This window comes from Aedes aegypti, chromosome 2, assembly GCF_002204515.2.
Source record: "Aedes aegypti strain LVP_AGWG chromosome 2, AaegL5.0 Primary Assembly, whole genome shotgun sequence".
Lineage (NCBI taxonomy): Eukaryota > Metazoa > Arthropoda > Insecta > Diptera > Culicidae > Aedes > Aedes aegypti.
In genome coordinates, this window is record NC_035108.1 from 306,273,374 (window position 1) to 306,298,065 (window position 24,692).

At 36.1% G+C, this 24,692-nt stretch overlaps 1 protein-coding gene and 1 long non-coding RNA gene across 4 annotated transcripts in view; both read right to left on the reverse strand.

Annotated features, from left to right (window-relative positions):
- Positions 1 to 6,903, reverse strand: part of LOC23687432 (fibrous sheath CABYR-binding protein) — a 330,422-nt gene extending 323,519 nt beyond the window's left edge. For 2 of the 3 annotated variants that reach the window (XM_021845617.1, XM_021845614.1), the window contains exon 1: positions 6,665 to 6,903. The gene's annotated coding sequence lies outside the window, so the exon portion shown is untranslated. The remainder of the gene's footprint in view (positions 1 to 6,664) is intronic. The other variant, XM_021845618.1, reaches the window with a different exon arrangement.
- A 7,758-nt stretch (positions 6,904 to 14,661) lies between these two features.
- Positions 14,662 to 24,343, reverse strand: LOC110676707. Its single transcript, XR_002500640.1, has 2 exons — positions 24,198 to 24,343; positions 14,662 to 15,243 (listed from the first exon to the last, which is right to left on the reverse strand). It is a non-coding gene; the product is annotated as an uncharacterized LOC110676707 (long non-coding RNA).
- Between the last annotated feature and the right edge of the window lie 349 nt (positions 24,344 to 24,692).

A 24,692-nucleotide genomic window follows, 5' to 3' on the forward strand; every position in this document is an offset into this window, starting at 1 on the left:
TACCAGGGCTGGTAACGAATAAGTGTCTTGGAAATAGAAACTTCAAAGACGCCAGCCTAAAAAAAAATGAATCAAGGATTTTTTCAAAGACTTGCTTGAAAAACAACGGACGGAACCCCTGAAGAAAGGTGTACGCGAATTATCACAGAAATTATTGAATGTATTATTTGCTTGTGTGAATAATTGATGTATTATTTGCTACAGGAATAATTGATGTATTATTTGCTTGTGTGTAACCCAGTATGGAGACTTGACTAGATAACTCTAGAAACGTTTGGACAGCCGCAGGAGTAAAGCCTACATCAAAAGCTGGATAAATTAATTGAGAAATTTCCGAAGGAACTGCATGAAGAATCTATGTTTAATGAGGTATTCCTGCAAGAGTTCCTAATAATTTTCCTGGAAATGACCCATGTTTGTTAAAGCCAATTCGAAAAGAATCTGTAGATGAATTTTGTGAAAAGCTGTACAAAATGACTGAAACAGTTACTAAAAAAATAGCGTAGGAATTCCTGTTAGGTTTCCTGAAACACACCCTTAACGAATTTCTTCGAAAAATTGCGGATAAGCCATTATGAACTGTCTACTACTGTAAGAATCTTTGGAAAATATCCTCAATAACAACTGCAGAAATCGGTGTAAGAATTAGGGAGAATTTTGTTTTTAAGAAATCAGCTTTGGATTGGATTGACTAGAAATAAATTACTTATAATCTTTTTGTAATGCTAGAGGAATTCCTAGACAAATACCTGGGAGCAGTGTTAAAGAAATTTATTGAGCAATCCCTGCAGAACTCCTACAGGAGCATTCAAGAAGAAACATCAGGAATATTTACTGAAGCTTATCCTCGAGGAATCTGAGAAGAAATTCCGGACGAGCCTGAGAAATAGTCGCATATGAATTTCTGAAGGTATGTCTGGAGCCTTTCATTCACAGTGATAACAAGGAAGAAATGCTTCTTAAGAGATACAATGTATGCTAATTATATTTGGTATGTTATTTTCTGAATCCAATACATATGTGGATTACTTAGTCATGAAAACGCATAGAGTGTCATGTTGTATTTTCGACAGCTTTGTTCTCTTCGTCATGGGTGGTTCTCTGAAAGCTATTGAACTAATGTTATGCATCGATACTATTGGCATATAAAAGCATCTTACTGCCGAATTTCTGGAGATTTGGCCGAAACCCTCTATGACTAATAGAACAAAACAGCCGAAAATACGTAGGACTTTCCAAACTTGATTCTGGAGAATTTTTACGGGTTTTTCTCACAAGCTTCTGGGAATTTCGCGAATTCTAATAAACTCCTTTCATTTTTAGGGCGTCCTATGAATTCATAAAAAGATACTGTAGATTTTAGTAGATTTTTAGCATTTCTAAATAATTAGTAAACAACAAGGTCAGTAAACGTCAACATCACATACAAGATCAAAACAGTGCAGAGACCAATATTTTTTCACATTCACAGACCAATTCACTTGTAAATGTTATACGTTATAAATCATATCAACTTCAGGATACCGTCAAACACTTTTTAATTTCAATCAATCAAAACCATGATCTAAACGTCGTTTTATAATCTAAATTCCTTGTAGAACTTTGAATGGCCGGACCGCCTACAGAATGAGATGATAAAAGAGATTCTATAACATTCCCCAGAAGACCATTCCCCCGAAACCCATTTCCCATAATTCCGTTCCCCAGAACGAACCATTCCCCAGAATCTCATTCCCCAGAATGTACCATTCCCCAGAATTCCATTCCCCAGAATGCACCATTTCCCAGAAAGCTATATGAATATCCTTTTTTTTCTTTTTTAATTTTTGCTTTGCGTGAGTCACTTATGTGACAGGCTAAGGTCCTGATGTGACAAAACAAATATGTAGGTAGGGGGGTTAGGGGCATAATGAACACACGGGGCGAAATGAACACCCCCTTATTCTCTAGGAATATGCATATTTCAGCAAAACTTTATAAACTGTACGAAATTTGTATTGTATATGAACTTTTTGACGGTATAAAAGTTTATGCTTTGCTTCATTTGTCCTTTAAAATTCTACTATATTTTTTTCTCGCCTTCAAATCAGTTTATAAGCAAAGCGGTGGAAGAATTTAATTTTAGAACAAAGCAACTAACTTAGAGAAGTTTCTTCTTGCTAATGTGAAAGGGGGGAAGTACTTTTACATATCAATACGTTTTGACACCCATATATAATTAAGTTTTCACCAAATTCCACGAAAGTGTTTATTTTACCCGGATACCTTTTTATCAGTCGTGTTTTGGACCCAATTTTCTATCTCGTTTTTTTGATATTTGATAAGATTTTTTCTTACCATGAATGGATGCAGCGCGTCATACTAATTACGAACTTGGATACCAGCCGAGAGTAACTGAAACATATTTCCATTCTTTGTAAAAAAAAAAAGCATTTGGCTAATGTGTATATTATGCCTATTCATGATTATTTTGCATATTATAATAATACACTCTTCTTTCAGTAAATTCCCATAAAATATACAAATTATATGTTTATTTTTGCCTATATAGTGATGCACCCTTCTTTCAGTATTATCTCATTAATGATAAAGGCAAAATATATCGATGGAGAGCCCATATAGCATAAGGTCATTTGCAGGGATTGAATCCTGAGAAAATTGAGAGAATCTCTCACGTATCGCTCTCTGTAACTATCATAACATGCTGCACATTATGAGAGACTGTTTATCGTATACTGCAACAAGTTTGATCAGATTGGGGGGATAGTAGTGCATGATAAAACCCCTCTAAACATGCTCCAAGCCTGGGGGACACTGTTGTTATTGGAAGTTCGTGGATTGTTTATCGTGCCAGTAAAGAAAAACACCTATCCCCAACGGTAAACAAGCGAGAAAAATGGATTTTATCATCGCTCTCTCGTTGGGGCTCTCGCTCGCTGCTTCCATTTATCAGACTTGTTACACCTTGCGATACAATGACGATCGTGGACCGCAACAGATGGGATGTTTTTCTTTGCTTGCTTTGATCGTGCTTCATTCTCAAATGAGAGCGAATTCTGCAACGCCTGGTCATTTGGCATAAAATGATTTGGTATAAAGCCATTTGCCATCTAGCCATATATATGCTCCTTCCTTTCAAAAAGGATGTTCTTCATGTTATGCCAAATGGTCATTGGCCAAATTACCATTATGTCAAATGATCCTTGATCATTCTTGCCATTTGGCAACCTTACGGAACATTTTATCTATATCGTCAACAGGATAAGACTGAAAGAAGGGTGTATCACTATTTTGTGCAAAATTAAACAAGTCATTTTTAATTTGGACTTGACGTAAAGAAGAGCGTATCATTTTAATGTGCAGAATAGTACGTTTTTATTTTGCCGAACTTACGTAATAATTATATCGGAAACGTATAATATGAAACTACGAACGTCTTTATTCTATTCGGGGTAGACCCAAAAGGTAAGCTATGATGCACCTTCTTAAAACATTGATGAAAAAGCTGGATACATCACCATATTTGATAAAAATTGGACATACATGTGAATTTATACATTTGGAAACTACTATACCGAAAGAAGGGTGTAGCTCTATTTTGTGCAGAATAGTGATGAGTTGTATATTCTTTTAAATAAATATTGGATATTGTGTTTCCCCTAGACTGATCTATCAGTCTTCATTAGTGCCAATAAAAGTGAAACTACTGTGACAGTTCATTTGCAAATGAAATTTGAATTATGCGTAAAGTGTTCACAATTAGCAGCACCAATGCTAATCTTCTCATGTACTTGTAAACAACTTTGTATGGAGTTTCATTTTCAAGTATTTTTAACTACATTATTTCAAAACTTTAAAGTAGGTATATAATTTTCTGGGGAATGGTCCATTCTGGGGATTGGTATTCTGGGGAAAGGTTCATTCTGGGGAATGAGATTCTGGGGAATGGAATTCTGGGGAATGGGTTTCGGGGGAATGGTTTTCTGGGGAATGGTTTTCTGGGGAATGTTATAGAATCGATAAAAGATTGAATCGAATTATGTTGTCATATCAAAAGTCATCAAAAAGGTGATTTTTTTTTAATGTCCTTGTGCGGGGTGACTTGCAACACTCAATGCTAATTTAGTTTTTTTCCAACAAAATGTTGATATTTTTTATTAGTCACACTTGTTAAGTATTGTTATTCATGTATATAAAGCATTCGAACCAGTACAAGAGCGTTATGAATACCTTTTTGTAAGAAAATAATTGAACTACTTTTGTATGGGAAAAGAGGCGTTAAATCATCAAGGTCCAATATCTTAATTGAACAATATTTTTAACGAGTGTTTGTAGTTGATTGATAAACTTTTACTCTTTTGATTATAAAGTAGACCTAACACAAAAGTTTTTAACTTTTATAAAACTCTAAATTGCTTAGAAATAAAATGTTGCAAGTCACCCCGCATAGGTACATTTATATAAACATGATTTTTATTAAAAAGTTGATGTTACAATTTCGTAAAATAAAATTCGTCATATTATCACTTATTAATTATAGAAACAACATGTAGAGTATTACTTTTGTAAATTAAATCTATCTCATGTTTTCAGGTCACGATTTTGAACCGCCATCAAGTATCAGTTTTCAGTGGCCCCTACTTGAATTGTGCGTCACACGTATTGAAGCACCGATTTAAAATAAATTTTCTTTTGAAATTTGTGTTTTATAGTGAAATTTAGTTGTAAATTACAATGTGTTGCAAGTCACCCCGCCGTTGCAAGTTGCCGGTAGGGTGCCGGTACCAATAGTGGTAATGTACCAGTAGATTGGACTATGGAATAAAACGAACATTTTTCGATAAAAACGACATGTGCTATTTTTGGTGGATAGATCGTCTCTAGTTTAGTCGATTTGCCAATTTTCAGCTTTTTATTTTATCAAAAAGTCCTATAAATAATTAAGTTTATGCAAAAAATTTGCTCCCTTGCACCAGTAGTAGCCGTCGTGTTCCAGTAGTGGATCAACGGATGGAAGCAGTTTTTAAAATTGATGTATAAAAATGAAGAAAAGTCCTAGAGATGATCTTTATGCTTCATTCGAAAGATATTAATTGCTGTTCCGAGGGAAAAATGTTAAACCTATGTAAAAATTTACCATTTTGTTTAAAATTCCTTGTATCATTCCCGAACGTCTACTACTGGAGCACTAGCGCAACTACTGGAACACGTGTACCAATAGTGGCTCAAGCGATTTTATGTTAAAATATTAGTTTTATCACTCTTTTTATATTTTTCCCATATAGTAGAGGTTGAAATCTTTCTGTTGACGCCAAAAGATCTCTGTTAAGGCTTTTCGTTATTTTGTTATGATTTTTTATAGCTTAGGTAGTCCACTAATGGCACCGGCACCCTACATAAAAATCAAAATGATCAAACCAAATCAGATTCTGAATCTTTCAAAGGTAAGTGATTTTTGTATATATGTATTTCTTTCGATTTTGATATGGAGTTATTCATTCTTAGGCAGCACTCTCAAAACTACGTTTATACAAGGAAAAGCGATATTTATAATTGTATGTTTATTGTATTTTTCTAGTATTAACAATAAAATTAAATAAATCTAATCAGTTTGACCAACCGAATGCAGATTCTTTGCTTACTCGACAGAAGCTATCGAATAAGCATAAATTTTAACATTTTGAAAAACATTTGTAGGGGAAGTGATGGAAAATTTTCAAAAATATTTGTTTTGCTCACGTTTTTTGCTTGATGTTCATTTTTTCCTTGTCCTGATAAAAAGTGTACACTGATAGGATACCGTGATCAATAAAATTACAATTACAATTACAATTTTCATCAACAGCTGTTCATTTTACCCACATAGTGCAGGTAACATTAATATTTGCATCGTTTTTTGCTAGCGATACATATAGTAAGTTCAATGCAATGATAGATTTTCTTGAACATTGCTTCAATTTCGAGAAAAAAAAATTGAAAATTTGTGATACGATGATGGTTATTTTCCTCTTAAGGGTTAACTTGTGTCGGAGTATCGAAACTACTCTCAGAGAAACTCCGACACGACCGAGCAGAGCTCCCTCTCCGTGAGAAACCGTTCTCTCCGTTGCCAACGAAACGGCGGTTCTCTCTCTTACACACACATATCCATCACCCGAACCGTTTTCTGGCCAAAACCAAAACTCGAGGATCACCCATCCCATTCCACCCCAATCCCACATAACAGCGTTATTTTTCGATTCTCTGCCTGTCCATTCCATTGTCGAACCGATGCCAAGAACAACCACAAACCAGAATGGCGAACAAAATCCTATGCTTCCTCTACTCTACTTCTCCCGCGGCATAAAACCGCACTCTGCCTCTCGTCTATCTCTTTCGCACACACACAAATTCGGACCGGCGGCGAGAAGCACCCGCGCGCATTGTAACATCTTTTTTCGATATCATTACACATAATTTGATCAATTAAATCTTCCATAATGCAGTTGCCACTCGGGAGAAACGTGGACTTTCCGCTAGACCACTCCCGGTCCTGTCCAACGCCTTGAAATCTCCCGAAACAAATCCTTGCGTATATTTTCCGTAACAGGACTTTTCTACCGCTCCCCAGGACCAAACACAAAGAAGAAGACTCAAATTCATGGCAGGTCTATTCGTTACCTACCTTCTTTCGAGCGCCGGTTTCCAAACCCCCGTAAAACACGATCAGCCACTTGAAATTTCGCACAGATTTTCACACAAATCCAACGGTCGGTAAATAGTTCACAAATAAAATGCGTAAATTGGATCACTTCACACGGGAAAAACGCGACAAACACTCGTCCGGGAAAAAGAAACGTACAAACGCGATGGAAGTAAAGTTCAACGGTGCGGTACTCCACCAAAGATTCAATCGCGAAACGCACACACAAAATCGGGCACTGAACAAACGGACGATCGAAAACGGGAGAGGGAGAGAACGAGCGAAAACGGAGCGTCGCCGCCGAAACTGACATAAAACGGACGCGACGCTGCAAACGTCAGTGACATACAAGGTGGGCTGCCTCGTAGAAAAAGGTTTCAGATAAAAATATATGAAATTTCAGCTCACCAATCGTTTTGGGCCCATTCACAAATTTCATAACGCTGAAGGGGGTGGGTGGGTGTCCTCGTGCTGTTACAGCTCATACAAAATTTGTAAAATATTCATACAAAAAGCGTTACGAGGGGGTGGGTGGGTGTCGAAAATGGCCATTTTTAGCGTTATGAAATTTGTGAACAAACCCTTTCAACACGCAAAAAAAACTATAAGGGTACATCCCTAGTTGCTCGTTTTGAGTTCATACTGTTTTCAGTGCTCGAAACATTCGTAAATATTCATGCAAATTAAATATATAGGGCAAACCAAGGTTTTTTTTCTAGATTGGGGCAAACGCTTCCTTAGTGGAGGTAGCTCCAATAGTGTGTTTTGGCCACTAAAGGAACCATTCTTAAAACATACCTCCACTAAACGAACAGTGTTCCTATTATTGGTGCAAGGCTTTTTGTAGGGAAATTTCGTGATTTTTATACGTTTGAGTGATAGAAGGATTTGAGATCTATCGAATGATACATTAAAATCGTACATTTCATGGTTTTATCACCATGTTTTAGCAGTTTTTCCTTAGGTACACCACTAATGGTCCTTCTTCTTCTTTCTTATTTCTGGCATTACGTCGCCACTGGGACAGAGCCTGCTTCTCAGATTAGTGTTCTTACGAGCACTTCCACAGTTATTAATTGAGAGCTTTTTATGCCAATGACCATTTTTGCATGTGTATATCGTGTGGCAAGTACGAAGATACTCTATGCTCTGGGAAGTGGAGAAAATTCCAACCCGAAAAGATCCTCGACCAGTGGGATTCGAACCCACGACCCTCAGCTTGGTCTTGCTGAATAGCTGCGCATTTACCGCTACGGCTATCTGAGCCCCTACACCACTAATGGTACACTTGCCCTATTAATATATTTTTTGCAATTTCTCATCGTAATAGGCTGTTTTTCATCACGCCAATCTGTCATGAAACGGCCTACTTTCCTGCACTGAAGTATGCAGTGCGGGAATAGTCATTACACAACTGAAACCAGTGCTGTAATGATTCATTACGCAACGATTTCTCATTACGCAACTGTTTTGAGTTGTGTAATGAATCATTACACAACAATTTTTCAGAAATTGTAAAATGATGGTGAATGCATTCCGATATAATTTCTGATACCCTGGTCTGCTACGAAATTGCAAAAAATGTTGTACATAACTCGTTGCAGGACTTGATTTTTACAGCACTCGTCGTAATTATCCTACTCGGCAAGCCTCGTAGGATAAAATTACGACTCGTGCTGTAAAAATCATCATTCTGCAACTTGTTCCATAAACTACTAATAACGATTTGTACCCCAAATCTAGGGGCGGGACAGCTTTTGCTTTTGAGCAAACTCTTGAGTAAGATTGAGAGCAACTCTGAGTATCTTTCGTTGCTTGTTTCATATATGCTTAGTAATCCGTTATTGTGTGAAAACTTTACGAAGAATAAGTCCCCCGAAAACACCTACTCGATTTTATGCAACTGCGCACTCTTATTAGCATTTCCGCACTTGTAAGGGCAACTTCACCGGTGGTCTATTTTTTGTTCCAAATATATTCCAAAAATGGACCTGTCAAAATTAATTAGACCAGTGAAAATAGACCAAATCGCCCGCGTGCGCACCGGTTGTTCTATTTATTTAGTTTTCGCGATCCATTTGAAATGTAAACAACGAAAACAACGAAAACAATCAAAATTAGTAAATTTTGTGTTTAAACGCGGAATTGTGAAATAATTTTCGAAAAATATAGTGCTTCAGACCTTTATCACGTTTTGTGGTAGGTATTGATCACGCCGCCAAAAAAAACTTAAACCGATGCTACCTGGAGTAGACCGTTCGGTGGTCGTTCCGCCAAAACTAACTCAGTCTTTCTATTTCTTCCGTTCGACAGGACCCTGGAAAAGCTCAATAGGCCAGGAGAAGTGGATGAACTTGTCATTCATTTTTCTGTCAAATCTCATACAAAATCTACTTTTTCTTTGACAGAAATTCACTCTAGGTGAACCACTTCCCCTGGCCTATTAATCCGGTGCTAGGCTCACAATATGTCTTCCCAGTAGTTGGCCTTCCAGTATACGTAATATTTTGGCGAGAAGGATGTCATTCTCAAGGTGCTGGAGAAACACGGCGGGATTTGCGATTGCCACCGCTAGGTCGTCACGTTCGTATATGTTGCCAGCGCTTATAGCCATGAACTGGAATCAATATCACGGATACTGCCGATGTCGTGATGTGGCCGGAATTGGTCATCCAGGAAGTGGACATGTCAAGCGGTAAAATTCGAGCTGTAATAGGTGGGAAGGCGCCCGGAGCAGGAATCGATTCCAATTGACATGATCCATGAGACAACATTTGGGACTGCCGAAGTTTCGGTACAAATGAAAGAAAAATATTTCGTGGAAGAATCCGACACATGGGAAATGGAAAAGGTGGCTGCCAAAGAACCGAGTGGAGTAGACACTATGATCGCTCAGTTTCCAACGTTGGCCCATATTGAGGGATGCTCCCACCAGGACAACGATTTCATCGATTTCGTTAGCTTGGTTACCTCGAATGAAGTCTAGAACAGACCTAATTTTAGCGACTACAATAAAATAGGTAATTCTTCATATTAAGCTCTCTCTTTAATTTCTACTTCTAGTTTTACGCTCCATTTGGATCATATCCTACTTCTCAGCTTAGAGTTTTATGAGCTCTTATTTCTTATATATTTTTATCGTGGAGAATTCTTCCAGACTTCCTCTGGAAAATCCTCAAGAAATCTACCGGGAGTTCCTCCAGGGTTACTTCATGCATACCCCCAAAAATTTCTTCGGAAGTATTCCAAGACAAACTTCTTTCTCCAGGACTTCCTTCGGAGTTTCTCCAGGAATAATTTTTGAATTCTACCAGGAATTCATTCGGTGTTCCATTAAAAGTTCCTCCAGGAATTCTTCCAGACTTCTTCTGGAAAATCCTCAAGAGTTCTGCCGGGAGTTCCTCCAGAGTTATTCCGAGCATACCCCAAGCATTTCTTCGGAATTCCTTCAAGATTTATTTCGGAGTTTCTTCAGGACTTCTTTCGGAGTTTCTCCAGGATTATTTTTTGAGTTTTTCCAGGAATTCCTTTGGTGTTACTCTAAAACTTCCTCCAGGAATCCTTCCAGACTTCCCCTGTAAAATCCTCAAGAGTTCTGCCGGAAGTTACTCCGAGCATACCCCCATAAATTTCTTCGGAATTCGTTCAAGATTTACTTCGGAGTTTCTTCAGGACTTCTTTCGGAGTTTCTCCAGGAATAATTTTTGAGTTTTTCTAGGAATTCCTTTGGTGTTACTTTAAAAGTTCTTCCAGACTTCCTCTGGAAAATCCTCAAGAAATCTAATGGGAGTTCCTCCAGCGTTACTTCGTGCATAACCCCAAGAATTTCTTCGGAAGTATTCCAAGATTTACTTCGGAGTTTCTCCTGGACTTCCTTCGGAGTTTCTCCAGGAATAATTTTTGAGTTTTTCTAGGAATTTCTTCGGTGTTCCTTTTAAAGTTCATCCAGGAATTCTTGCAGACTTTCTCTGTAAAATCCTCAACAGTTCTGCCAGGAGTTCCTCCAGAGTTACTCCGAGCATACCCCCAAGAATTTCTTCGGAATTCCTTCAAGATTTACTTCGGAGTTTCTTCAGGACTTCTTTCGGAGTTACTCCAGGAATAAATTTTGAGTTTTTCCAGGAAATCTTTTGGTGTTCCTTTAAAAGTTCCTCCAGGAATTCTTCCAGACTTCCTCTGGAAAACCCTCAAGAAATCTGCCGGGAGTTCTTCTAGCGTTGCTTCGTGCATACCCCCAAGAATTTCTTCGGAAGTATTCTAAGATTTACTTCGGAGTTTCTCCAGGGCTTCCTTCGGAGTTTCTCCAGGAATAATTTTTGGGTTTTTCCAGGAGTTCCTTCGGTGTTCCTTTAAAAGTTCATCCAGGAATTCTTCCAGACTTCCTTTGTAAAATCCTCAATAGTTCTGCCGGGAGTTTCTCCAGAGTTACTTCGTGCATACCCTCAAGAATTTCTTCGGAAGTATTCTAAGATTTACTTCGGAGTTTCTCCAGGACTTCTTTCGGAGTTTCGCCAGGAATAATTTTTGAGTTTTTCCAGGAGTTCCTTCGGTGTTCCTTTAAAAGTTCATCCAGGAATTCTTCCAGACTTCCTCTGGAAAATCCTCAAGAGTTCTGCCGGGAGTTCCTCCAGAGTTACTCCGAGCATACCCCCAAGAATTTCTTCTGAATTCCTTCAAGATTTACTTCGGAGTTTCTTCAGGACTTCTTTCGGAGTTACTCGAGGAATAAATTTTGAGTTTTTCCAGGAAATCCTTTGGTGTTCCTTTAAAAGTTCCTCCAGGAATTCTTCCAGACTTCCTCTGGAAAACCCTCAAGAAATCTGCCGGGAGTTCTTCTAGCGTTGCTTCGTGCATACCCCCAAGAATTTCTTCGGAAGTATTCCAAGATTTACTTCGGAGTTTCTCCAGGAATAATTTTTGAGTTTTTCTAGGAATTTTTTCGGTGTTCCTTTAAAAGTTCATCCAGGAATTCTTGCAGACTTTCTCTGTAAAATCCTCAACAGTTCTGCCGGGAGTTCCTCCAGAATTACTCCGAGCATACCCCCAAGAATTTCTTCGGAATTCCTTCAAGATTTACTTCTGAGTTTCTTCAGGATTTCTTTCGAAGTTACTCCAGGAATATTTTTTGAGATTTTCCAGGAATTCCTTTGGTTTTACTTTAAAACTTCCTCCAGGAATTCTTCCAGACTTCCTCTGGAAAATCCTCAAGAAATCTACCAGGAGTTCCTCCAGCGTTACTTCGTGCTTACCCCCAAGAATTTCTTCGGAAGTATTCCAAGATTTACTTCGGAGTTTCTCCAGGACTTCCTTCGGAGTTTTTCCAGGAATTCCTTTGGTGTTGTTTCTTTAAAAGTTCCTCCAGGAATTCTTCCAGATATCCTCTGGAAAATCCTCAAGAGTTCTGCCGGGAGTTCCTCCAGAGTTACTCCGAGCATACCCCTAAGAATTTTTTCGGAAGTATTCCAAGATTTACTTCGGAATTTCTTCAGGACTTTTTTTCTGAGTTTCTCCAGGAATAATTCTTGAGTTTTTCCAGGCATTTCTTCGGTGTTCCTTTAAAAGTTCATCCAGGAATTCTTCCAGACTTCCTCTGGAAAATTCTCAAGAGTTCTGCCGGGAGTTACTCCGAGCATACCCCCAAGAATTTCTTCGGAATTCCTTCAAGATTTACTTCGGAGTTTCTTCAGGACTTCTTTCGGAGTTTCTCCAGGAATATTTTTTTAGTTTTTCCAGGAATTCTTTTGGTGTTCCTTTTAAAGTTACTCCAGGAATTCTTCCAGACTTCCTATGAAAAATCCTCAAGAAATTTGCCTGGAGTTCCTCCAACGTTACTTCGTGCATACCCCCAAGAATGTCTTCGGAAGTTTCTAATATTTACTTCGGAGTTTCTCCAGGAATAATTTTTGAAATTTTCCGGGAATTCCTTCGGTGTTCCTTTAAAAGTTCCTCCAGGAATTCTTCCGGTCTTCCTCTGGAAAATCCTCAAGAGTTCTGCCGGGAGTTCCTCCAGAGTTACTCCGAGCATACCCCCAAGAATTTCTTCGGAATTCCTTCAAGATTTACTTCGGAGTTTCTTCAGGACTTCTTTCGGAGTTTCTCCAGGAATATTTTTTTAGTTTTTCCAGGAATTCTTTTGGTGTTCCTTTTAAAGTTACTCCAGGAATTCTTCCAGACTTCCTATGAAAAATCCTCAAGAAATTTGCCTGGAGTTCCTCCAACGTTACTTCGTGCATACCCCCAAGAATGTCTTCGGAAGTTGCTAATATTTACTTCGAAGTTTCTCCAGGAATAATTTTTGAAATTTTCCGGGAATTCCTTCGGTGTTCCTTTAAAAGTTCCTCCAGGAATTCTTCCGGTCTTCCTCTGGAAAATCCACAAGAAATCTGCCGGGAGTTCCTCTAGCGTTGCTTCGTGCATACCCCCAAGAATTTCTTCGGAAGTATTCCAAGATTTACTTCGGAGTTTCTCCAGGACTTCCTTCGGAGTTTCTCCAGGAATAATTTTTGAGTTTTTCCAGGAATTTCTTCGGTGTTCCTTTAAAAGTTCATCCAGGAATTCTTCCAGACTTCCTCTAGAAATTCCTCAAGAGTTCTGCCGGGAGTTCCTCAAGAGTTACTCCGAGCATACCCCCAAGAATTTCTTCGGAATTCCTTCAAGATTTACTTCGGAGTTTCTTCAGGACTTCCTTCGAAGTTTCTCTTCTTTTTTGAGTTTTTCCAGGAATTCCTTTGGTGTTACTTTAAAACTTCCTCCAGGAATTCTTCCAGACTTCCTCTGGAAAATCCTCAAGAAATCTACCAGGAGTTCCTCCAGCGTTACTTCGTGCTTACCCATAAGAATTTCTTCGGAAGTATTCCAAGATTTACTTCGGAATTCCTTCAAGATTTACTTCGGAGTTTCTCCAGGAATAATTTTTGAGTTTTTCCAGGAATTTCTTCGGTGTTCCTTTAAAAGTTCATCCAGGAATTCTTCCAGACTTCCTCTGGAAAATTCTCAAGAGTTCTGCCTGGAGTTACTCCGAGCATACCCCCAAGAATTTCTTCGGAATTCCTTCAAGATTTACTTCGGAGTTTCTCCAGGAATAATTCTTGAGTTTTTCCAGGAATTTCTTCGGTGTTCCTTTAAAAGTTCATCCAGGAATTCTTCCGGCCTTCCTCTGAAAAATCCTCAAGAGTTCTGTCGGGAGTTCCTCCAGAGTTACTTCGTGCATACCCCCAAGAATTTCTTTGGAATTCCTTCAAGATTTACTTCGGAGTTTCTTCAGGACTTCTTTCGGAGTTTCTCCAGGAATATTTTTTTATTTTTTCCAGGAATTCTTTTGGTGTTCCTTTAAAAGTTCCTCCAGGAATTCTTCCGGCCTTCCTCTGGAAAATCCTCAAGAGTTCTGCCGGGAGTTCCTCCAGAGTTACTCCGAGCATACCCCCAAGAATTTCTTCGGAATTCCTTCAAGATTTACTTCGGAGTTTCTTCAGGACTTCTTTCCAGTTTCTCCAGGAATATGTTTTGAGTTTTTCCAGGAATTCCTTTGGTGTTCCTTTAAAAGTTCCTCCAGGAATTCTTCCAGGCTTCCTCTGTAAAATCCTCAAGAGTTCTGCCGGGAGTTCCTCCAGACCAGATATGCGCTTAATTTTACCATGTCTGTTGTCGAAATCAGATTGTTGTAAATTATTTCTGCCAAGCGTACCAGTAATGTGGTGGGCTGTACCGTAAACATGGTAAATTGGTAAATTGAAATTCCATGGTAGAGTCAAGAATGGGCGTAATCAGCTACAATAGTATTTTTTACCACAGATTTTTTTCCCGTTTGTATGTGTTACGTATGTTTATCTGTTAACATTCTAAGATAAAACAAGCTAGATTAGTATAATTAACTTTCCATAACTCGATATTCAAGTGTTCAGATTAAAAGTAGTCAAACCAACGGATGTACCCGGTAATAGATTGCACATTATAATTCAAAAAATCTTTAAACTGACGAATTGAACATGTTTTACGTAGAACATCTTTTTCTTATTAGTTTTATTTATTGACATGTACCTTACTTTTCAATCAATAAGATTACCCTTAGTCATCCATAAGTGATCGATTAACACGTTTCGTAATTCATGATACTGTTGACTGCTTCTAATGTGAATGCGATCTTCACACATTTCATCAAACGTACGCTGCGACGCCCGACTGAAACCAGCTGTTTCCGAAGAAGGTAAATCAGGATGCACATTTTCGACCTGGTTTTGCAGCTCTGGGTTGCTGTGTTTGAAATGAAGTCTCATGTTGTGCAATATTACACAAGTCATTATTATGTCCTTCATGCTGGCTTCATCAAAGAGTCGGCAAGGATTGACCAGTATTTGCCAACAAGCTTGGAGAATTCCAAAACAGCGTTCCACATCTTTACGTAGTGATTCTTGGCATTTGGCATACAATTTGGTCTTTGGTGTTTGCGGATGGGATATGGTTTTCATGAATATAGGCCAATCGGGATAGATGCCATCAGCTAAAAGGTATCCTCTATTGTAGGTGTTTCCGTTTAGTGTCCATTGGCCATCCAGCATTTTGTTCTGGAAAGAGAAAACAGAAAAGCATTCTAACATGTGCTTATACACACTACTCAGCCTGTTTGACCAACGTAGGGTATTTAAAATAATTTGGACAAACCGTTACGCGTATATAACTTGGACTATTCCTTTTGGTTTGGTCTTAAAGTTATCCGTAAATATAATATACATGTTACGCTCTGTCCTAAGTACAGAAAGGCAAGAAATTTCGAATACTGTGTGAATCTTATTTAGCGACTGTGTTGTATTTATTTTAGTGTGTTGCAACAACTTAATAAAGTTTCTCGGTAATGTAGCGTTATCGGTCAAATAATAGAACATCTCGTAAAGGTTTGGAACGAAGTTCATATTTACTGGTACGCCCACGCGAGTTTTACAAGTAAGGCACCAGCAAGGACCCAGGGGCAAGTGAGAATCCGGGAAATTATGCATGTTATCTAGAACAGCAACACGAATTCAGATTAAAATAGCTAAATTTTGCACATATTTTTATCGTAAAAAAACTGGGAAATGATCATTTTACCTGCACTATGTGGGCTAAATGAACAGCTGTTGCTGGTAAAATGGACATCATACAGAATACGTGAGCAAAACTACTATCTTTGAAATTTTGTATTGCATTTCCGAAAATATGTCCATAAATGATTGAAACCCATTTAAAAAGAAATCAAAAGGTATTATAGGGTGTCTCAGAAAGTATGGGCACGACTTTACCATACTGTCATTTCGAGATGAAAAAAATGAAAAATGATTTTCACACTTTTTATTCTTACACTTATCAAAAGCAGATTTTGAATTTTGAGCGATTTTTCCACTACCTGAATATAAATGGCGTTATATTTCTGGAAGCTCTTATCAGTTTTGCATAAATCACGTCATATCTGAGCGAGTTAGTTGTACGAAATTTGTGCTAGGTTATGAAGTACGTACAATAAAAATCTTAAAAAATATATTTTATCATTGCCGATACGATGAGCGAGACCATCACTAATTTTATTGGAAATTATTACCTTAAGTATACAAAATTTTATTAGTAACTAAAAAATCCAGTTGATATCGATTTTTTAGTTTTTTTAGTCGATTTTTAAAAATGCTTGCAAGCCTGTTAATCTGTTGAAACATGTGAAAATCTTAAAAGTAAGTAAGCAAATATAAGTAAATTTGAAATGAATTATTATTATTCATACTGCATCTTCGGTAAGTAGGCCTTGACCGGGTTACAGGTCTTTTTTTCTGCGCTTGACAATTTTTTCTATTTTCAGATATATTTTCACCCGGAGTTTTGCAATTTGGATTTTGTGTGTGAAGCATTTGAAGAGAAGGTGTAATTGGCGTGTTGTGCTGTTGGGAAACTTCAGATAGCAAGACTCTTCGTAGGTGTTGGTGTTTCAGCCTTTTTGGATTATTGTTACTGGTGTTGCCGAAGTTAATTGAAGCCTTATCTGAATTTGCCGCTCAAGAGTTGTAAACCAAGGATTTGGATTTCAAGTTTTCGTTACTTTTGCTGTTGGAGTTACGTTCGCTGCAAAACCTTGAGTATAGTTTTTTCTTATTTATTTATTTCTTCTCCGTTTCTTGTATTTCTCATTAGACATAGTTATTAATTTCTGTGATCAGTTTTTATTATGGAAACTGACGGGGATGAGGGGGATCCTAAAGAAAACACTGATTGTCCAGAATCCACTTCCTTGACCAAGCCTTTCCGTGTAAAAGTTTATCCCTCTAGTTTTTCTGGGCCTTTTGTCGTATATTTCCGAAAAAAGGAGAAACCCATTAATGTTTTGCTTATTTCTTCTGAGATTTATAAAAAGTTTAAATCTGTGAAGGAAATCAAAAAACTTTCTTTAGATAAATTAAGAATAGTTTTTGGATCACGAGATGAAGCAAATGCTCTCTTGGAATCCAAATTGTTTTTTAATTCCTATCGTGTGTATGCGCCTTGCGACTCATGCGAAATAAATGGAATTATATATGATGAATCCTTGAATTGTGATGACATTAGGAATCATGGTTCAGGTTTTTTCGGAACAAATCTATTTCTCCTGTCGAGATTTTGGATTGCGTCGGTTTATCGAAATTATTTATTGATGGTAATAATTCCAAATATGTACACTCTAATTGCATAAAGATTACGTTTTCTGGATCTGTACTTCCAGACTACGTAAATGTTGACAATGTTATTTTTCGCGTGAGACTTTATTACCCAAAGCTCATGCATTGTGACCAATGCCTTCTTTTTGGTCACACTTCAAATTTTTGTTCAAATAAACAGAAATGTTCTAAGTGTGGTGAATTTCATTCTTCATCCACTTGTAAAAATCAATCTAATTTGTGTGTTTATTGCAAACAGAAACACAATTCTTTGAAAGAATGTGCTGTTTACATTGAAAATCAATCAAAATTTAATCAAAAAATTAAAAATAAAAATCTTTTATCTTATGCAGAAGTAATGAAATCCACAGATAACATTACTTCCGCAAATACATTTGAAATTTTGTCAGATGATGATGGTGTTGTGAACCAAGAAGATTTTGGCAACTATGTTTACAAACCTCCTAGCAAAAGAAAAAGATCGAACAATAAAACTTCTGACAATCATAATCAATTTTTTGAACCTCAACCGTCTACTTCCTTTGATATTAGTTTTCCTCCTTTAAATTCTTCTAAAAACATTCCCGGATTTCATAAAATAGACACAGATCCTTCATCTAACAGTAAAAATCAAAATTCAAACAATTCATCGGAAGAAAAAGCAAATAAAGATACTGACAATTCTATTTTGAACATCTTAGAAGAAATAGTAGATTTTTTGGGATTGAACGATTTTTGGAAAAAAATAATTAAATTATTTTTACCTATTTTGGCTACCTTTTTAAATAAATTGAATTTTTTTGGTCCTCTTTTATCTTCATTTTTCTCTCTGTAATGGCTTCAATTAATTTAAATAAAATGAACATTTTACAATGGAATTGCCGTAGCATTATTCCAAAATTTGATAGATTAAAAGCTTTGATATACAATTATAATATAGATTTAGGTTAGGTAGAGGTTCATTGATTATGGATTTAATCGATGATTTGAACTTGCATATCTTAAATGATGGATCTTTTACTAGGATTGTTGTACCACCAAATCATCATTCATGCATTGACTTGTCTTTATGTTCTAATAGTTTATCTTTGAAATCTTTTTGGAAAACTTTTGATGATCCTAATGGTAGTGATCATTTACCAATTTTAATTGAAATTCAAAATCCTGTTCGTGGTAAATTTGTTAATGACTCTAATCTTCCTGATATATGTAACAATGTTAATTGGACGAAATTTACTGATCTTGTATCCTTTTCATTAATTCATCTTATTGATTCGGTATCTCCAATTAACAATTACAATAATTTTTCAAAATTAATAATTGATTGTTTACTCAAATCACAAAATAAAAAAAAATGTTTCGCGATTTATTAAAAAAAATCGCCCTTCTTTCTGGTGGGATAATGAATGTTCCATTGCTTTGAAAACTAAATCTGATGCTTTTAAATTATTTCGTAAATCAGGCTCCAGAAATCATTTTTTTGCATATCGTAAAACTGAAGCACAATTCATAAGACTAACTAAATCCAAAAAGAGAAATTATTGGAAAAATTTTGTTCAAAATTTAGATAGAGAAACTTCTTTATCTACCTTGTGGACTGTTGCCAGAAATCTAAGAAATTATGATCATGCCGTTCCTACTGTTTCAGTATATTCAGAAAAATGGATACATGAGTTTGCTTCAAAAATTTGTCCTGAGTTTGTCCCACGTTCCCTCAAATTTAAAAATAGTTCACTAAATTACTTTCCTGAGCTCTGTTGTCCATTTTCATTACCCGAGTTCTATTTAGCATTATCAATTACTAAAAATACTGCCCCAGGTATTGATAACATTAAATTTATTGTGTTGAAAAATTTACCTGATGATGGAAAAATTCGTTTACTTTCAATATATAATGCTTTCCTATCTCAAAATATCATTCCTAATGAATGGCGCCTTATCAAAGTTATCAGTATTCTAAAGCCTGGTAGAGATCCATCTTCAGCTGATAGCAGAAGACCTATTAGTTTGTTATCTTGTTTGCGTAAACTTTTGGAAAGAATGATTTTGAATCGTCTTGAATTGTGGGCTGAAAAAAATCAAATTTTTTCCTCATCTCAATTTGGATTTAGGAGAGGTCGTGGTACTCGCGATTGTGTTTCACTTTTAACTTCACAAATTCAACTTTCATTTAATAAAAAACAGGACTTAGTTTCCACTTTTCTTGATGTTTCTGGAGCCTATGATTCTATTCTAATTGACTTATTGTTTGAAAAAATGAATAATTTCAAAATTGCCAGTATGTTTTCTAATTTCTTATATAATTTATTTTCTTTCAAAATTATGAATTTCTTCTTGGAGACTCAAAATTATTAAGATATAGTTATTTTGGACTTCCACAAGGATCATGTTTAAGTCCATTTTTATATAATTTGTTTACCAGCGATATGGCATCAATAATTTCTAATGGCTGTTATTTGCTTCAATTTGCTGATGATAATGTTATTTCTATTAGCGGCAAAAGCAGAGAAGTCATTAGTCATTTTATGCAATGTGCTTTGAATAATATTGATTCATGGGCTCATGAGAACGGATTTTCGTTTTCTGTTCAAAAAATAAATATATATTTTTTTCGAGAAAACATTCGAACATTTCCATTAACTTATATCTTAATGGAATCGAAATTGAACAAGTTGATGAATTTAAATACCTTGGCATATGGTTTGACTCTAAATTAAATTGGAACTTTCAAATTAAACAAATTCAAAAAACATGTTCGAAACGAATCAATTTTCTCCGTACTATTACAGGTACTTGGTGGGGTGCTAATCCATCAGATTTGATTACACTTTACAAAACTACTATTCGTTCAGTCATGGAATATGGTTGTTTCACTTTTGGAAGTGCTGCACAAACACATTTTATCAAACTTGAAAAAATACAATTTCGTTGTTTGAGAATTTGTTTGAAACTTATGAATTCAACTCATACTCAATCAACAGAAATACTGGCTGGTGTCGTACCACTTGAAATTCGTTTTCAAGAACTGAATTGTAAATTTTTGATGATTTGTTTATCAAATAATCATCCGATTATCAATATTTTGAAGTCCTTATTTTAAATTAACCCAACGAGCAAAATATTGGAATCTTACATTCATTGCTCATCTGAAAATATTATACCAATTTCATATAATAGTTTTTATAATTTTGAAATTAATATTCACACTTTTCAACCTTTGATTGACTTTTCTCTATTCCATGAACTGAAACAAATTCCAAATCATCTGTATTCTTCTTTTGCCAATATTTTATTTATGCGTAAATTTGATGGAATTACTTCCTCACAATTTTATTTCACTGATGGATCCTTAGCTCAAGGTATCGTGGGTTTTGGAGTATACAATGAATTTTTGGCTATTTTTTTCAAATTAAAATCTCCTTGCTCCATATTCATTGCAGAATTGATTGCTTTATACTTTACTTGTAACTTGATAAAGGATTGTCCACCAAATGTTTACATTGTATGTTCTGACAGCTTGAGTTGTCTTCGTGCTTTGAGTACCATCTCTTTCAATTTCAAAACTCATCATATTTTATTCATGATGAAAAAAATATTATTTAATTTGCATAGTCAAGGATTTATCATTAAATTTGTGTGGATCCCTGCTCATTGTAGAATATACGGTAATGAGCAGGCTGATTCATTGGCTAAACTTGGTGTTGTTCGGGGTATAACTTATGATCGTGATATTTTTCCTTCTGAACATTATACTAAATTAAAAATACATTCCCTTGATAATTGGCAATCTTGTTGGAACTCCAGTAATAAAGGAAGATGGTGTCATTCAATTTGCCCAAAAGTTAGTCATTTTCCTTGGTTTAAAAATATACCACGAACCAGAAACTTTATTTGTTCATTTTCGCGATTGATTTCAAATCATTACATTTGTAACAATCATTTATATCGTATTAATATTGTGGATTCAAATTTATGTGAATGTGGTGAATCTTATGAAGACATTGATCATATTGTACTTCAATGTTCTAGGTTCATTTTACCGAGGAATAAACTATTTAATAATATAATAAATTATGGTCATCCAATTCCTGTATCTATTCGAGATATACTGGGTACAAGATGTTATCATATACTTAAACTTGTATTTAGTTTTTTGAATGAAATCTCATATATTGTTTGATACTCGTGCTTTGTGTGTGTGTTTTTTTTTACTTTTATTTGCAGATATGAAGATGGATTCTTTTTTGACAGACCCCCTCCCTCATCCTGTTATGGAAGTCAACCCCTACTTCATTTAAAAATGGATCCATGATGCAGTTTGTGGCTTTGCTATGGTCATATTTTTGCCGTATGAGCCTTTAGTTTTAAGTTCTTTTTTAATTTGTTTTGTAACGTTATATGAAAAGATGAAGAGGTTTTGTGCCTCTTTGAGAAAGATTTCATAATAAAATCACTCAAAGGGGTTTTTCCCTCTTCCAAAATTTTTTGTCAAAATAAATAAATAAATAAATAAATAAATATTATTCATACTGAAAATATCTGAAAACCTATGATTTCGTGAAATTGTCTTAGGGTAAAAGCACCGGTTTAGGCCAGCCTAAGAGAAAATGTCAATAAAAATTAAATGGGATGCCGTATAAATACCAAATATGTTCCAAATATGTCAAATCCATATTATGTGTGTAAAATATCAAAACTGAGCTAAAACCATTTTTTCGCTTTGAAAATCGCGTTGGTTAATATAGGCCAACGGAACCAGTTTCGGCCAGAGATTAAACTTCGGTTCCTAAATTGGCCAATCGCACTGATTTCTCATGAGAGTGGCCAAATTAGGAGTGCCTTGGCTAAATTAGGTGTATGGGAGTTAAAATTATAAGGAAAAAGAATTGTTGTTCTTATGTTTTGAATCAATTTGGACGAGTAAATGAACGCCCTGGCCACGATCACAGGGTTTGACGGTGCCAAAGTAGAAGGTGCACCATAATAATACCCGTCTGTGAAACATATCACCTTCCCAATACTTTGGCACACCTCCAACGGTTCATGATTTATCATGAAACGGCTGCATTCAGGCGGAGGATCTTTTAATATGTTTCGGCATATTATCAGGTCTTCTTCGAACGGAGGGACCGCCAGGGCTCATTAGTTACTTAAAAACCAGTGCTGGTTGTTGATGGTTCAGTTCGTTTACACGAGCTGTACAATCCTTTGTACTAATCAGTAATGGTGGTTAAGTTTCGAAGCCAACGTGTGATCAATCGTTTTATAATGCAACATAAGAATGGGTGTTTGGTGGAACTGTGCGTAACACTCGTCGTTATTAAATTTAGTGATTGTGAGGGTGCTAATAGTGATTTTATATTGAAATCTATGGTGATGAAAATTTGAAAAGGAAATTGGAAGTGATTTCGATAGTTTTGTTTAAAATATAATAATAATGATGTTAACTCTACTAATTTAATAATGACCATAATACATTGTGCAATCATTTCTCTGAATATAAACTTTATTGCCTAATTATTCAAACATGTGTGATAAAAGTGTTAATAATGACAGCGAGTGCAGAAGAATGGATCGAAGTGATTTTTTTACTGTAACTTTCTTGATCATAGTGCCAAATCGTAGTTTGAATAGTAATGACTCTACAGCAACAAAAATAATGATACATTTAAATTGAATATCTTTTAATTACTTAGTAATGCTAACAGATGGTAAATGGTAATAATAATGAATTTATATGAAAATGGTGTGATGTGAAAAGTGATATAATAGAAAGTATATCTGAAGTGTATTACGAGAGTTGATGAGTGATAACCAGTGATATACGTGATAGTATCGAAAATAAAAGTGACGATAGTGAGTGATGAAATGAAATGGGGAATGAGGACCTTTTAATAAAACTATTTCGTTCTTCACTTTAACCACTCTAGTAGCATTTCAGGCCTTATCATAGTTTGATAGTAGTCTGAACTACTAGACTGCAAAACTACGGCAAGGGCTGATTGCTGCTAGGGTACACAGTGACCATTTGAGCAACATTGCTTAGGAACGTCTGTGTGATGAACGCAATAGAGGCTTATAAAAGCAAATGCTGGGAAGGAGCTTAGGGCAGATTAAGAGTGCCAGTACTACCCCTATCGCTACCGACAAAAAAAAAAAAAAAAAATTGGACGAGTAAATGAATGTAGCTCTATCATGTGAATTTGAACTACTGAAAACAAAAGGTTCTATGCTGATTGGCTATGTAAAACGGTGTATAATCCGCTGTGGCTACAACTGGCGTATGGCCAAAACCGGTGCTTCTACCCTATGTGGAGAGAAAAACAAGCGAACAAGTTGAACCTATCATTTTGTCAAATGTTTTCTAGCCAAGCCAAATCAAATTAATTTTAAAAGAAAATTATTCGTAAAATTTTGATAAAAACATTCAATTCTAGTTAAGTTCCAACTACACAAAAGTAAGGTCTGTTCTGGCTAGATAAGAATTGATGTTCTAAAATAAAAAAAAAGAACAATGTAAAAGGTTATTTTGTCGAACAAAATTTTCACAGGCAGCATTCAAAATACCCCAATGAAAAATACAAAAATGTAAATATATTTAATATTGTGTTTCTCGTTAACAAAGTCGTGGCCATAATTTCTGGGACACCTATAGATTTGACATCATATCATAACGATATTCACCTCACTATAAACCTCAAGAATTTTTCGTTAGCATTATACATTTTTCACAATTCAACACAACACGACGTAAAAAGTTGTGTAAAATGTCGAAAACCCGGTTTTCTTTACTGAATTTAACATTTCAAAATGCTGTTAGATGAGGGCGGCGAATGGCGTACTTATGGTATAGTCAAAAAAATTACCTCTATGATGTCATTCATTAACGGCGAACGATCGAGCACATTGATATCATTGCAACTGCCTGGGCAACCAAAGAACGCATGCCAAATATACGTGTTTTTGGACGCAAAGACTTCCAAAACGATTGTAGGTTTTCCTTCCTTTCCTTGGTATTGTCCTTTCAAAGCCACAGGGCAATTTTTCCATGCCCAGTGCATACAGTCTATCGACCCAATCATGCCTGGAAAGCCTCTTTCTCCATTTTCATGCATTAGTTCTTCTACTTCTGTTGGGTTTGGTGGACGCAGAAATTGTGGACCATACACAGTTATAATACCTTCACAAAACTTTCTTAAGTTTTGTAAGGTTGTTGATTCGCCGATACGGATATTTTCATCTAAAGAACTGGCCGATGATCCATATGCTAGCATTCTTAAAGCGGCAGTGCACTTCTGTATTGGGCTGAGTCCTATTTTGCCGGCTGCATCACAACGAAGCGTAAAATGCTGATCATAGAC